General features: G+C 43.6%; 1 protein-coding gene across 1 annotated transcript in view; it reads left to right on the forward strand.

Moving 5' to 3' along the window:
• The first annotated feature begins 2,291 nt into the window (after positions 1 to 2,291).
• The window catches only part of LOC126355247 (serine/threonine-protein kinase meng-po), a 385,368-nt gene continuing 372,649 nt past the window's right edge, over positions 2,292 to 15,010 (forward strand). Inside the window, exon 1 of the mRNA XM_050005528.1 lies at positions 2,292 to 2,345. The gene's annotated coding sequence lies outside the window, so the exon portion shown is untranslated. The remainder of the gene's footprint in view (positions 2,346 to 15,010) is intronic.

Genomic DNA, 15,010 nt, shown 5'->3' on the forward strand with positions numbered 1-15,010 from the left:
CAGAAAAATCTCACGGAGAGTGATTTGTCTGCACTCGCAGACACTCTTCACCCGTGTGTAAAAACTTTCGACATATGCTCTCGGACACTTACAGAAAGTAAAGGAACTGTCAGGCAGTAACTTTTACTTTTACTTTACTTGACATGTCTTATCGACCACACGCCTGCTCTGTGAGCCTCTTTCACTTCTGCCTGTCCAATGCGCTGTTTGTCCAGTTGCTGTTGCTGTCATTCCTAGCTGTGTCCTCCTGAACGTTATCCCGCCATCTGATTCTGGGTCTCCCTCTTCCTCTCGTTCCATGTATTGTTCTGCTGAATGCCAATCTAGGTAATCTATTCTCTGTCATTCTTGCTACATGGCTGCCCAATTCAATGTTCTCCTCTTGAGCACTTCGACGATGTTACGGTGTTTGTACAGCCCTCTTAATTCTTCATTTCTTCTTATTCTCCATTCTATGTTATGTTCGTCTTATACAGGTCCGAAAATAGTCCTTAGTACTTTTCTTTCGAATATTAACCGTTTTTCTTCATCTTTCTTTCTAAATATTAATGTTTCACATCCATATAACATCACAAGTACAATGGTCGATTGATATAAGCGGATTTTGAAGTTACTGCTAAGTGATCTTTTTCTTAGAATTTTGATGAAACTAAAAAGTGTCTTGTTTGCCGTTGATAAACTGGCATCTATTTCTATATCAGTTCTGTTGTTATTACTAAAAATATTCCTATGTACGTGAAGTGGTCAACAGTCTTGAAATTGAATCCATCTACAGTCAGCGGTGCATCTTTTATGGTTTTCTTACTTATGGGCAGGTATTCTGTATTTTCTTCATTAACATGTAATACTGTTTTCTCAGCAATTTTGTAGTAATTTTGCATCATTCAGGCAGTAAGTATTAGAGAAAATTCGCCTCTAGTGTTAATAATTTTGCCAGTACTGGCTGAGAGTAGCCCAGTGTCTGCCAGCAAAAAGCTCTGATGGATATCCCAGATACTAGGCTGCAGGAAGAAACGCACGGCCGTACGTGCTCAGCGTGACAGGGCGCGGTTTACTTCCCGGGGGTATGATAACTTAATGACGTAGCAACTGCAAAGCAATGCATGGTGCGGTATTGACCTTCACTTACGATGAAGGAAGTACAGCCATTAAAGTAACCTCTGGCGTGCCACAGGGGAGTGTTATGGGACCATTGCTTTTCACAATATATATAAATGGCCTAGTAGATAGTGTTAGAAGTTTCATGCGGCTTTTCGCGGATGATGCTGTAGTATACAGAGAAGTTGCAACAATAGAAAATTGTAGCGAAATGCAGGAAGATCTGCAGCGGGTAGGCACTTGGTGCAGGGAGTGGTAACTGACCCTTAACATAGACAAATGTAATGTATTGCGAATACATAGAAAGAAGGCTCCTTTATTGTATGATTATATGATAGCGGAACAAACACTGTTAGCAGTTACTTCTGTAAAATATCTGGGAGTATGCGTACGGAACGATTAGAAATGGAATGATCATATAAAATTAATTGTTGATTAGGCGAGTGCCAGGTTGAGATTCATTGGGAGAGTCCTTAGAAAATGTAGTCCATCAACGAAGGAGGTGGCGTATGGCTTACTAAACACTCGTTGGACCTATACTTGAGTATTGCTCATCAGTGTGGGATCCATACCAGGTCGGGTTGACGGAGGAGATTGAGAAGACCCAAAGAAGAGCGGCGCGCTTCGTCACAGGGTTATTTGGTAACCGTGATAGCGTTAAGGAGATGTTTAGCAAACTCAAGTGGCAGACTCTGCAAGAGAGGCGCTCTGCATCGCAGTGTAGCTTGCTGTTCAGGTTTGGAGAGGGCGTTTCTGTATGGGGTATCGAATATATTGCTTCCTCCTACTTATACCTTCCGAGGAGATCACGAATGTAAAATTAGAGAGATTCGAGGGGGCACGGAGGCTTTCCGGCAGTCGTTCTTCCCGCGAACCATACGCGACTGGAACAGGAAAGGGAGGTAATGACAGTGGCACGTAAAGTGCCCTCCGCCACCGACCGTTGGGTGGCTTGCGGAGTATAAATGTAGATGTAGATCTACTGGCAGCACCTGAAATCTAGGGAGGTGTACAGACGAGGCGGGATTTTGCCTCTGAGGAGGGAGCGACTCCTCCCGGAGAGGAACTGGGCTGCGGCGACGGCTGTGCAGCTGCAGCCGCGACAGAAATAGCTCCCTCCTCTCGTCTCGTCTCGTCTCCTCTCCTCTCCCCTCACAGCAGCGCTGAGCGGGCAGGAGAGTCTGGGGGAGGGGCCAGTCTCCTCGCGTACCGCGAAGACGATGCGCGCGCTGCCCGCTACACAGCAGGTAACAACCAGCTCTCCAGCAGGGTCCAGCGTGCTGCCTCTGCGATCGCACCCACCCACCACAGGCTCCGTACACACAACCAAATTACTGTGGCAGCACCATCTAGACGGCCGCAATGTTGGGGTAGAATGGTTACTGATACACTCGTGTGAATCTGGCGGTTGAGGGATACGTTGTAGCAATCATACTCGAGTTGGAAATGTTTGGTCACTTGCGACGCTGGGACATCTCTGCGAGACGCGAACGAAGAACTAAATTAAAGTGGCGTACAGCTAGGAAGTCACTCAGGTCGTGTTCGAAGTTCCGCCGACAATGGACCTTAATGTCGCCGGCTGAACTTCCGCTGGCTGACTGAAACAGATAGCCGCCGATCTCTTCGTACCTGGAAGATATCATGTGCGAGGTCTGATTAGAAGTGCAACCCACCTTATCGGCCGACACTTCCGAAATAGGACCGGGTTTGGTGGAATTCAAATCTTTGTTTTGTTCGACAGATTCGAGCAACATTCGCTTCTGGCATCAGAATGATTGCGAAAAAAGTGGTGTTGTCAAACAATATTTGGCAAATAAAGAGTAGGCTAAATGGATTTCTGGAGTCTTGCTTAATAATTGATTTAGTTTTCATGCAAAAAAAAGAAAAATTCTAATGTTCTTTTACTTGGTGCGTCGTGAAAAAAGGTATTCACCTAGAAACATGATTATTTTACACATTGTAGAGAAATACCTTGCTTTCGTAACGTACTATTTTGTCATTGTCAATATGAAAGTTCACAATGCGTCAAGCAAGCAAATTCGATTCACTAACGTTGTATTGAAAAATATAAAAATATCGTCGATTTCTTATTTATATTGATTAAATTTTAGAATATATATATGTCATTTCGAACGAAAGTTAGCTGTTTATGCGTAATAGTTCCAGAATTTGAAATGGCAGTTATAGTTGTCCGTGCTTATTGCTTATAGGAGGTGATGTAAAAGCGTTAACACTGTGAACAATACACCGTTCCTTTCTTCAGCATCTTGTGTTCAAAGAATTAATCCGGTTATACCAATAAGTTCGAAAGCAGCACATGTTTCGCCGGAAACCATAATTCCACTTATTTGAACCCGTCGTCTGTGTGATAAAAGGAACTGCAGTATAGTACTTGTTTCTAACTACAGAAATTCCTCAAACAACTAGCATTACAGTCCGACGAAATGTGACCAAGTTACTGGGTGATTTTATCGGTGATTGGTGATCGCAGCCCTACAGCAAACATACGCTGAATTACTTGTTTGTGTCTCTCGCGCCATTAGCACACCTACGCGTCATATGAGATGTACGCGAGGGGAGCTGAAGAAGTCATTTAGTGGTTCAGCAGCCTGAACTAGAGGAGTTAATTTTGTTCGTAAATGAAAGTGTGAGTGTTGTTGCTTCATTGTAACTGCTTGGTGTGTACGTCTATAGTGTGGTGTTTCTGTTGGTGATAGAGAGAGAGAGAGAGAGAGAGAGAGAGAGAGCGAGGAGAGAGAGAGAGAAAGAAAGAAAGAAAGAAAGAGACCGTGAGAGAGAGAGGGAGGGTAGGATATAAAAAGGATAAAACTCGGTTCTGGCACGTAAACCTCTGCTCTCTAATAGCACCAAGAGAGTTGCAGAGATAAACATCGCTGCCCAATAGACGGAGCACGATTAACAGGAGGCCATACCCTCACTCTACGGGAAGCTGCCATTACGTTTACTCGCAGCGCGTGGCCGACATTCCTTCGAACCAATGTTAGCGATTTTCTGTCCTGTTCCTTTTGCCTATTCAGCAAGGGAAAAGCAATTGTCTACACGTTTTGCTACGTATCCTAATCTCTCTTTCCTTACTTTTATGAGCTTTGGGTGAAATATCTGATGGTATCGGTAGGTTTGTTGCACTTTCGATGTACATGAAAGAAAAAGAGTAAATAAAGAGAAGCGATTATAGCGTCCTAATTTTTCCACTGCTAGCGTGGAAACCACGGAATACACATCGAACGTCGATCTTTCCAATAGCAGACTACTCCACCCACTCATTAGTTTTCGACTTTCGTTTTTGCCAGTATAGAATCTAGTCCATTTATTCTAGGCTCGAGTCTCTGAGTAGTTTCTATAACAAATTACTATCTTCATCTACTACAAATAGGTTTCCTACAATAAAACAATTTTCTTTTGTTAAAGGAGTAAATTAACCTTACTCTAACAACAAATCCAAGTATATTTCATACTGTGTGAATGGTGAAATAGTGGGTCTTCCAGTACAATGTTTATGTTTTTACTGTGCGTAGGTTTTGATGATAGAAGGAAGAAAGTGGCTCGTGGTCAGCATTTCCACTCATAAACGTGAGTGTCGCCATTAAGTCAAAAATACGGTAATAACCCGTCCTCGGTTTTTTACCCTGACAATGACAGTTTGAACAAGTAACCTATTTGGTATTAAATGGCAGAAATTTCAAAATAAGCCACCCCTCCCTCTCATCCCACAGCTCTTTTAGGAAATAAAGTGGCGGTGAACTTTTTCATCTCCTCATTAAGGAAATTTAGGGGCCTGAGGGTGCAATGAAATAGAAGTTCCTTTTTTAAATTAATTCTGTTTTATTTCAGAAATAGATCAGCCACTTCAGTGTATCCAGGTGTGTTGCATCATCTCACTGGTTGTGCCAAGAGAATAGGTTGGAAGGTCTCCGTTCTTCCCGTCCTCCGCCCCCCTCCCCCCCACCCCCCAAACCATCCAACCATCACACTTGTTAAAAAAGCTGATATATTTTGAAATTTCCGTAATTTAATAAGAAATTACCGTTGTCGCAGCCAGAACCCGGGGAGGAGCTTAACATTCGGGTCGACCGATGAATTTCCGTTTATCACTTTTTGGAACAATTACATAATTAGCGAAAAGTACGAGCTTGAGATTTATAACGACAATTAAGGTCACTGGGGCAAATGTGAACCTGAGTCGGTTACCCCATGTAGCGTCATCATAACATATTGCACCATCGCAACATGAATACCTCTACATTATCAGGCGTTATGGTGGCGCATGAAGATTTAGACAAAACAAGGCAGAAATCAAATCAGGATGGGTGAAGAACAACGATGGGTTACAAATTTTAAAAAGTTGAATGTTATGGCTAATAGAAAATGATTTTTTATGGGTTTTGAATCACAGAACGGTAAAACAAAACTTAATTTAACACCTGTCTCTCTTTTTGGGATATGGAAATTTTTTTAAGTATCTTCGAAGGAAATATGAAAAAATATTAAATACCTCAAGAGCTTCTCCTTTCCGCTTATCCCTGGTCCCGTGATGCAGGAGAGTCCTTTTAAATAGTTCGACTATAATACTTGATATGGCAGTACTCCCTTTTATTTTATAGTGAAATACGCTAACATTATTAGAATTTGGTGAGAAGTTTGTGGGGCGGCGGGTGGAATAATAGAATAAATGTTTTGTATTTATGCTGTTTTCTGTTCTCAACACTGGCTCTCTAACTAAAATATTGGCAACCAGAAAGTGATTAGCAAAACGTGAAGCCTGTAATTAGAAATCCTAGTGTCCACTTCATCTGAGAAATACTTTTATAGCTACAGCTTATAGCTCTGAGGAATTAGGAGATTGTCTGGGATTCATAATCAAAAACCATTCTCTCTAAAATGTTCACTATATTCTGAAAGTCACAGACCAAAAAGAATCCACACAATCCAACTACCAGAGCAGTTCAGAGTCTAATGCGCTGATGCAACTATAACTGTTCAAATTAAATGTTTTAAATGAATGCTCGCCATAATTTGATGATAATGTTCATCAAACGCCACGCTACTAATGGTAGAATGTCTGTCCTGCGACGGCACGTGAAAATACGACATACGCAAACTAAAGATAGATCATTAACGTCATCCCAAATTAACAATTCCCTCGAAAACGACTTATGGTTACGCGTATCCCGAGTAACTTATTACTGCATCCGAGGCTGTTCATATCAACGATACCGACGCGACGTGACTCCCGGCACAGGTGGTGCGCTGATCAGCGTCTGGAGAGAACTGGGGCCTTCCTTCTCTCGCGACGCGACTCTTAACCTAAGGGACATCCTAAGTGCCCTGTGGTTTCACAGGCTAAACCCAATTGTTATTCCTGTTTATCCTAATTGTATTTGTGTCTCTGATGGCCTAACGTGTTGTGTGTGTCCTATGTGTCACATGAGTGTTGTGTGCGTGTGTAGTGTGTCTGATTTTGCTCCAACAGTGGTCGTGAGTGTTTCCACTGGCGATTACTGCCGAAGCATGTCGGGCCATCGTGTGGTCCCCCTCCTGTGCTCCTGGGTACCCAGGTTTGCTATTAACCTGTTGTCTGACTGGGACGACAGTTCATAGAACTGCCGCGCCAGCAGTTTGAAGCGATCCCTAATCATGGGGATCCCTGTGACGTCATGCAGGTCCCTGGTGGGGAAGTCCCGCGGGAGGTGCATGGCAAGGCGCAGGACCTTACCTTGTAGGCCTTGTAACCGCTTGATATGGCAGTCGGCGGCATTTCCCCACACTACGGCCGCGTATTCCAGCACTGGCCTGATCAGTGCTAGATATAGCGTAATGCCGCAGTGTGTGGGAAGCGTGGACTGTGGATTTAGTACAGGGTAGAGTTCGCGTAAGCGTCCTAAGACTCTGCCCCTAACCTCTGTGACATGTGGTCCCCATGTGAGGTGCCGGTCTAAAGTCACGCCCAGATACTTAACAGTGCGAGACCATGGGATGGGGCATCCCATGATCTGCACTGGTTGAAGATCCCTTGGTATCCGGCGACGTGTAATAATAATTGCCTGGCTTTTTGTGGCGTTAAATTTCAGGCGCCATTTTGTTGCCCAAGCTCCCAATACGTCGCACGCCTCTTGTAGGCGACGACGAAGGATATTAACCTTGAGGCATCGTGCGTAGAGGGCGGTGTCGTCCGCATATAGTGTTCTCTCGCGCAGCGTTCTTATATATAAAGCCGCGGTGCGGACGGCTAAGGGAACGCCAGATCAAATCTGCTCTCCCGACTAGCCGCTGGGCTAGTAATGCACCGCTTTAAATTATCGAATAAATCATTGCTTCCTTTGCTGATGGCCGATGAAGCTTTCAATTTAATTGTGCAATCAGCACACAAGTAAGTAATCATAATGAAAGTCTGACGTGGCTAAGTCAAATATTTTGGGCGAGAGAATTAATTTAATTACACTACACGCAGTAGACGAGCTCTGAACTTGCCCTTTGGAGATTCGCTATAGCTATAGTTTTATAGTTATTCTGTTGAAACTTCTCACATTTTTATGACTATAGCGGATCTTTCTTCTACTTAATCTTAAACATCCTAGCTTTATTTATTCGCCTACTTAATCTATCTTGCTTCCTTAATTTCTAAGACAAAAACCAGAAAATCATGAGTTTCAGCTAAAATTTTAATTTGTGAGATCCAGAATACTGTTTCTACTAAATTATTATGCAAAAGGAATCTAAATATAAAATTTTAAGTTTCTAGCTCTTTTCTGTTACGCCAATGATTTTTACAGAAAAAACATCCAAATTTTGAAAATGGTTAAAGTTATTGAACTGATATCCAACACATATTGATTTTGTATTACTCCTGACATGCTAGAAACGTGTCTGGTTATTTACTTCATTTTAAAGTATTGCGCAATATTTATGACGTCAGAGCTTGTTACAGCGGACTAGGCTGGCACACAATGGAAAGACTGATGTGAATTTTATAAGGCGTGAGTAGGCTGCTTCCCGACAAGTTGTCTATAAGAGGCAGTCAAATGAAAACAAGAAAGATTGAAAAAAAGTAGACTGTTTATTACTTCAGAAACAGTCGCCATAACTGTTAATAAAACATTTATCCTACAGTGAGACAAAACGGTCAATTGCTTCATGGAAAAATGCTTTCGGTTGCGTACAGACTGAGGCGTGCGCCTCTTCGTCCGAACCAAATCGACTGCCGCGAATGCCTTTCTTCTTGACTCCAAAAATACGGATATCGGATGGGTAGATATCGGAAGTGCGTGGAGAATGTGTAAGAGCGTCCAACCGAAACTTCTGCAGCATAATCGAATCAATTTTGCCAAAATGCGGGCCCGCCCTTAAGTTGCCAAGGTTGCTTCGATTACGCTGCGGAAGCTTCGCTTGGAACCCTTACTCATCCTCCAAGCACTTGCGATATCTCCCCATGCGATATCCGTATTCATGGAGTCTGGAAGAAAGGCGTTCGTGGCAGTCAATTTGGTTCGGACGACGATGAGCACGCCTGGGTACAATCCTAGTTCTGTAGGGAACGGCAAACATTTCTCCACTGCTCGTTGCACGATAAATGTATTACCAGCTATGCCGATTACTTTGTAAATAAAGAACAGTTTACTTACTTTTGTTCTACCTGTCTCGTTTTCATTTGACTGCGCCTCAAAGGTGTAATTTCAAGAAGGGTGGTTTCAGTTGTATGTGACAAGGTAACAGCTTATCCAAGTTCGTCACATTATTCATAGATTATTTAAATATTTTTCTTTGTCCTTCACCGTTAACTCGAACTGACTTTAACATTTTGTCTTATCTGTGGACCAATAAAAACCCTGATCCCACTTTTTAGAAACTGAGAATAGGAAAATAAATCTTCACCTCTCAAACTGGATGGTTTCTATCTCAAGACTTCATTGTTCGCCGAAATCTTCTCTGGAGTTTCAGGATTAAGAAGTTCTTTTTCAGAGCGTGCAAAGTGTCTATTATTATACACAACTCCGAGTTTTTCTTTGTGCAGTCTCTTTTTGTTTGTAGGAGAATCTATATGAAACACGTCATTAGTTCGATTGGAGGACTGCATCTAAATCACCAACAGCCCAAACGGCATACAACGTCCTATTCGATCTATCCACTCCTTGAGATTGGACGAACATGTAGTAAAGCAGTACAGCATACGTGTGGAGCCTAGATTCCTGTCTTGTTCCTCCCTCTCACAGAATGCGAGAAACAGACCTTTTTTTTGCAGAAGGCGTAAATTAAATCGTTTTCCGGAAATGTAAGGGAATTACCTGCATTATTTTAACATTAACTAGATAGTGTTTTACATGAGTGTTAATAGCAGGTTGCTAGCTGGACGTTCATTAGAACACAATACTCTCACGAAAGCACTTCGAGAAGCGACAAAACACAGTAACACTTCACAGCAGTTCTTATAAGAACGGCAGACAGTTGTATGGCCACAACGCTAATGATCAGTGATGAACATGTGCACCCCATGTACCCTACGACATGATGGAGAGAAGGTGCGAGAATTACGACAAAGTCATAAAATGGCGCCAACTGCGTATATTCGAACCTGACACTTAGCGAAAAAGTATAATAGTAAATAACGGCTACGGTTTGAAGTTTAACGTCACTTTTGTATTCAGTGTCACCAAATTAACTTTCAAGACCTTTTTTTTGAGTAACGTAAATTAAGCTATCGAATCCTTGTTGGGAAATGTTACAGGGAAACACACCAGTAGTAAAGAAAATGAATTATCTCGTAGTTCCGCGAAAACGAGCGTGACGCATACAGATACGGGCCTCGCCGTGGCGACACACTGGCAGTGCCAAATGTTTTCACGTCCATTGTTCTCCCGCCACCACGACTACTTCTGCAGAAGTAACTCCCGAAGCCATCCAGCTGGCGGCAGGTGAAGGCTACAGCGCCTCTAGTCTAGACCAACAGCACAGCATAAGAAGGCGCCAAAGGAGGAAGCATCATATACACTATGTGATCAAGAGTATCCGGACACCTGGCTGAAAATGAGTTACAAGTTCGTGCCGCCCTCCATCGATATTGCTCGAATTCAGTATGGTGTTGTCCCGCCCTTATCCTTGATGACAGCTTCCACTCTCGCAGGCATACGATGAATCTGGTGCTGGAAGGCGGATGGCGGCCCATTCTTCATGCTGCACTGATGAGAAGTATCGATGTCGGCCGGTGAGGCCTGGCACGAAGTCAGTGTTCCAAAACATCCCAAACGTGTTCTATAAGATTCACGTCAGGACTCTGTACAGGCCGGTCCATCACAGGCATGTTACTGTCGTGTAAACACTCCGCCACAGGCCGTGCATTATGAACAGGTGCTCGATCGTATTGAAAGATGCAATCGCCATCCCTGAATTGCTCTTCAACAGTGGGAAGCAACAAGGTGCTTAAAACATCAATGTAGGCCTGTGCTGTGATAGTGCCACGCAAAACAACAAGGGGTGCAAGCCCCTTCCATGAAAAACACGACCACACCCTAAAACCACCGCCTCCGAATTTTACTGTTAGCGCTACACACGCTGGTAGATGACGTTCACCGGGCATTTGCCATACCCACACCCTGCCATCCGATCGCCACATTGTGTACCGTGATTCGTTACTCAACGTTTTTCCACTGTTCAGTCGTCCAATGTTTTCGCTCCTTACACCAAGTGAGGCGTCGTTTGACATTTACCAGCGTGATGTGTGGCTTATGAACAGCCTCTCGACTATGAAATTCAAGTTTTCTCACCTCCCGCCAAACTGTCATAGTACTTGCAGCGGATCCTGATGCAGTTTGGAATTCATGGGAATTCATGTGGATTAATTTTTGCCTATTACACACAGTCTCTGTCAATCAACAGTCGATGTCGGCCTGTACGCTTTTGTGCTGTATGTGTCCCTTTACGTTTCCACTTCACTATCACATCGGAAACAGTGAACCTAGGGATATTTAGAAGTGTGGATATCTCGTGTACAGACGTATGACACAAGTGACACCCAGTCACCTGACCACGTTTGAAGTCCGTAAGTTACGCGGAGCCCCCCCATTCTGCTCTCTCACAATGTCTAATATCTAATGTCTAATGAGGTCGCTAATATGGAGTACTTGGCATTAGGTGGCAGTACAATGGATCTAATATGAAAAACGATGGCGTAGGTGGTCCTCAACAAACGTCAACAGCAGTTTGTTATAACAGGCTCTTTTGTCTCTTATCTGTTAGTCTTGGTGTGATTACAAAGTAATAGCCGACTTCATGTACATTTACACCTATATTCTGCAAGCCATGTTATGGTGTGTGACAGAGGGTACATTGTACACCACTGTAACTCCTCTCCTCTCTCCCCTCTTCCCCTCTTTCCTGTGTCAGTCGCTAATGGTGCGCAGGAGGAACGATAGTTGGTAAGCTTTTGCCCTCTCTGTGTAATTTTGCCTTCATGGTGTTTGCTCGAGATATACGTAGAAAGAAGTAAATAACTGGCTGACTCTTTTAGGAACATAGGCTCTCGGAATTTTAACAGTGAAGACTTTGAGATGCACAATGCCTCTCTAATAGCGTCTGGAGATGGACGAGCATCTCAGTGACGCTTTTGTCCATACTAAACGAATCTGTGACGAAACTCAATGCTCCTCTTTGGAACTTGTCTATTTACTTTACTAATCCTATCTGATAAGGGTTCCAGACTGACGAACAATACTCGAGTATCGATGGAACAAGAGTTTCGTAATCTACCTCTGTCGTGAGTGAACTACTCTTTCTGACACTTTTCCAAATGAATTTCAGTCTGGCATCCACCTTTTCTACGATTACTTTTAAGTGTTCGTTCAAATATAAAACTGCACACATATTCGCAGATAATTCTTGAGAACATTTCTCGTGAAGAACTTCGGTTTTTCTTAGTACTTTAAAATGAACATAATTAATCTAGACCGCAAGGAAACCTCATACCACGTTGGTAGGATTGTTTTTCTTGATCTATATCAATCTTTCTGATTGGAAGTCAAATGTCCTATTTATAATAGAAAAACATTTTATCTACCTCATCAATAAATTGAGATATGTAGGGATAAGCGTAGGTGGAGGTGGCGAACGGAGCAGGCGTTACGAAAATCCACGAACGTCAACTGTTTCGTATGAGATCTGAAGATGATCAGTAACTGACCGAAACCGGTAACCACACAAATAAAGGTTTCTTGCGGTCGAGACTGTTTACATCATATTAAAATTTCCGCCGATATTTAACGGATGTAACTACTTCCAGTGAGGGCTTGGCAATAGGGTAAATATACAGTATCAGGTCCTGTCATTTTCTTACGCTGAGAGCCAAATGAAAATCTCTGCAGCAAGTGTACATGCCTCCATTTTTCTAGCATTGCGACTTCTCTACACACAAGACCTACTTCCGCGAAGTGCCTCATTGAATTTCTGACGTTATCCACTGGATCGTATATATATATATATATATACAATGATGCTCCTTTAACACTTCTTTGGGGTTCGCCCGGAGTTACTTTTGCGTTTGAAGATTTCTCTCCGTTGAGAATGGCATACTATGTTCCACTTCCAAGGAACTCTTCCGTGCAGTCACAAATCTCGTCTGGTATTCCACACGCCCGTATTTTGTTGATGAGGCAATAGTGCTGAACTGTATCGAATTTCCGGAAGTCAAGGAAGACGGCATCAACCTGGGGGCCCATATCTGCTGGTTGCACAATCTCGTGGACGAACAGAGCGAGCTGGGTTTCACACGAACTTTGTTTGTAGAACCCATGTTGATTCCTACACAGGACGTCGTCATAACACACAAACATAACACGCGTTTCAAAATTCTACAACAGATTACCGTCAGCGTTATAGAAACATAGTTGGGTGTCGTGGTTTGATGACCCTCCTTTAAAATAGGCACAATGCTCGCAGTTTTCCAGTCACTTGAAACGCTTCACTCCTTGTGTGAGCTGCACTGGACGGTTGTTATAAGCACTTTCGCAATCCTTATCCCTTCAACATTATGAGTCTGAAGTTCTTCCTCCATTCTCACAAACGTTCGATACGTGCACTGCCTCCATTGCAGCACATACGCTAAGCATTCCCGATACCAGCCTACCTTTCCAAGTAGATTATATACGGTAGGTTCAGTCAGTTCGAGACTGAACTATCGTACGAAAAGACAAGTGGTTCAAATGGTTCAAATGGCTCTGAGCACTCTGGGACTTAACATCTCAAGTCATCACTCCCCTAAAACTTAGAACTACTTAAACCTAACTAATATAAGGACATCACACACATCCATGCCCGAGGCAGGTTTCGAACCTGCGACCGTAGCGGTCGCGCGGTTCCAGACTGTAGCGCCTAGAACCGCTCGGCCGGTGAAAAGACAAGTAACTCAGTTAGTCGAATACACTACTGGCCATTAAAATTGCTGCACCACGAAGATGACGTGCTAAAGACGCGAAATTTAACCGACATGAAGAAGATGCTGTGATACGCAAATGATTACCTTTTCAGACCATTCACAAGGGTTAGCGCAGGTGGTGACACCTACAACGTGCTGACACGAGGAAAGTTTCTAACCGATTTCTCATACACAAACAGCAGTTGACCGGCGTTGCCTGGTGAAACGTTGTTGTGAAGCCTCGTTTAAGGAAAAGAAATGCATACCATCGCGTATCCGACTTTGATAAAGGTCGGATTGTAGCTTATCGCGATTGCGGTTTATCGTATCGCGACATTGCTGCTCGCGTTGGTCGAGATCCAATGACTGTTAGCAGAATATGGAATCGGTGACTTCAGGAGGGTAATACGGAACGCCGTGCTGGATCCCAACGGCCTCGTATCACTAGCAGTCGAGATGACAGACAACTTATCTGCATGGCTGCAACGGATCGTGCAGCAACGTCTCGATCCCTGAGTCAACAGACGGGGACGTTTGCAAGACAACAACCATCTGCACGAACAGTTCGACGACGTTTGCAGCAGCATGGACTATCAGCTCGGAGACCGTGGCTGCGGTTACCCTTGACACTGCATCACAACAGGAGCGCCTGCGATGTACTCAACGACGAACCTGGGTGCACGAATGGCAAAACGTAATTTTTTTCGGATGAATGCAGGTTCGGTGTACAGCATCATGATGTCGCATCCGTGTTAGGCTACATCGCAGAGAACGCACATTGGAAGCGTGTATTCGTCATCGCCATACTGGCGTATCACCCGGCGGGATGGTATGGGGTGCCATTGCTTACCCGTCTCGGTCACCTCTTCTTCGCATTGACGGCACTTTGAACAGTGGACGTTACATTTCAGATGCGTTACGACCCGTGGCTCTACCATTTATTCGATCCCTGCGAAACCTAACATTTCAGCAGGATAATTGACGACCGCATGTTGCAAGTCTTGTATGGTGACGGAGCAACTGGCTCGTCACAAACGCCAGTCACTACTCTTGATGAATTGTGGTATCGTGTTAAAGTTGCATGGTGATATATACACGCCATCCAAGCTCTGTTCGACTCAATGCCCAGGCGTATCAAGGCCGTTAATACCGCCAGAGGTGGTTGTTCTGGGTACTGATTTCTCAGGATCTGTGCATCCAAATTGATTGAAAATGTAATCACATGTCAGTTCTAGTATAATATATTTGTCCAATGAATATCCGTTTATCATGTGCATTTCTTCTTGGTGTAGCAATTTTAATGGCCAGTAGTGTAAATATGGAACTATATATACTGATATTTTCTTTGCTAACTACCTTTTATAGCAGTTGACGACTATCTGTTTCTAGACCATAGGATATGCGATAGTGCGGGTTTCTTCCTTGTCGTTGGTTTTTGTCCGAGGATACCCTTCTTGCACTTTAGTTGTGACCGAAAGAGGTGTTAGGATACTC

The sequence above is a fragment of the Schistocerca gregaria genome, chromosome 3 (genome assembly GCF_023897955.1).
Source record: "Schistocerca gregaria isolate iqSchGreg1 chromosome 3, iqSchGreg1.2, whole genome shotgun sequence".
In the NCBI taxonomy this organism is placed as follows: domain Eukaryota; kingdom Metazoa; phylum Arthropoda; class Insecta; order Orthoptera; family Acrididae; genus Schistocerca; species Schistocerca gregaria.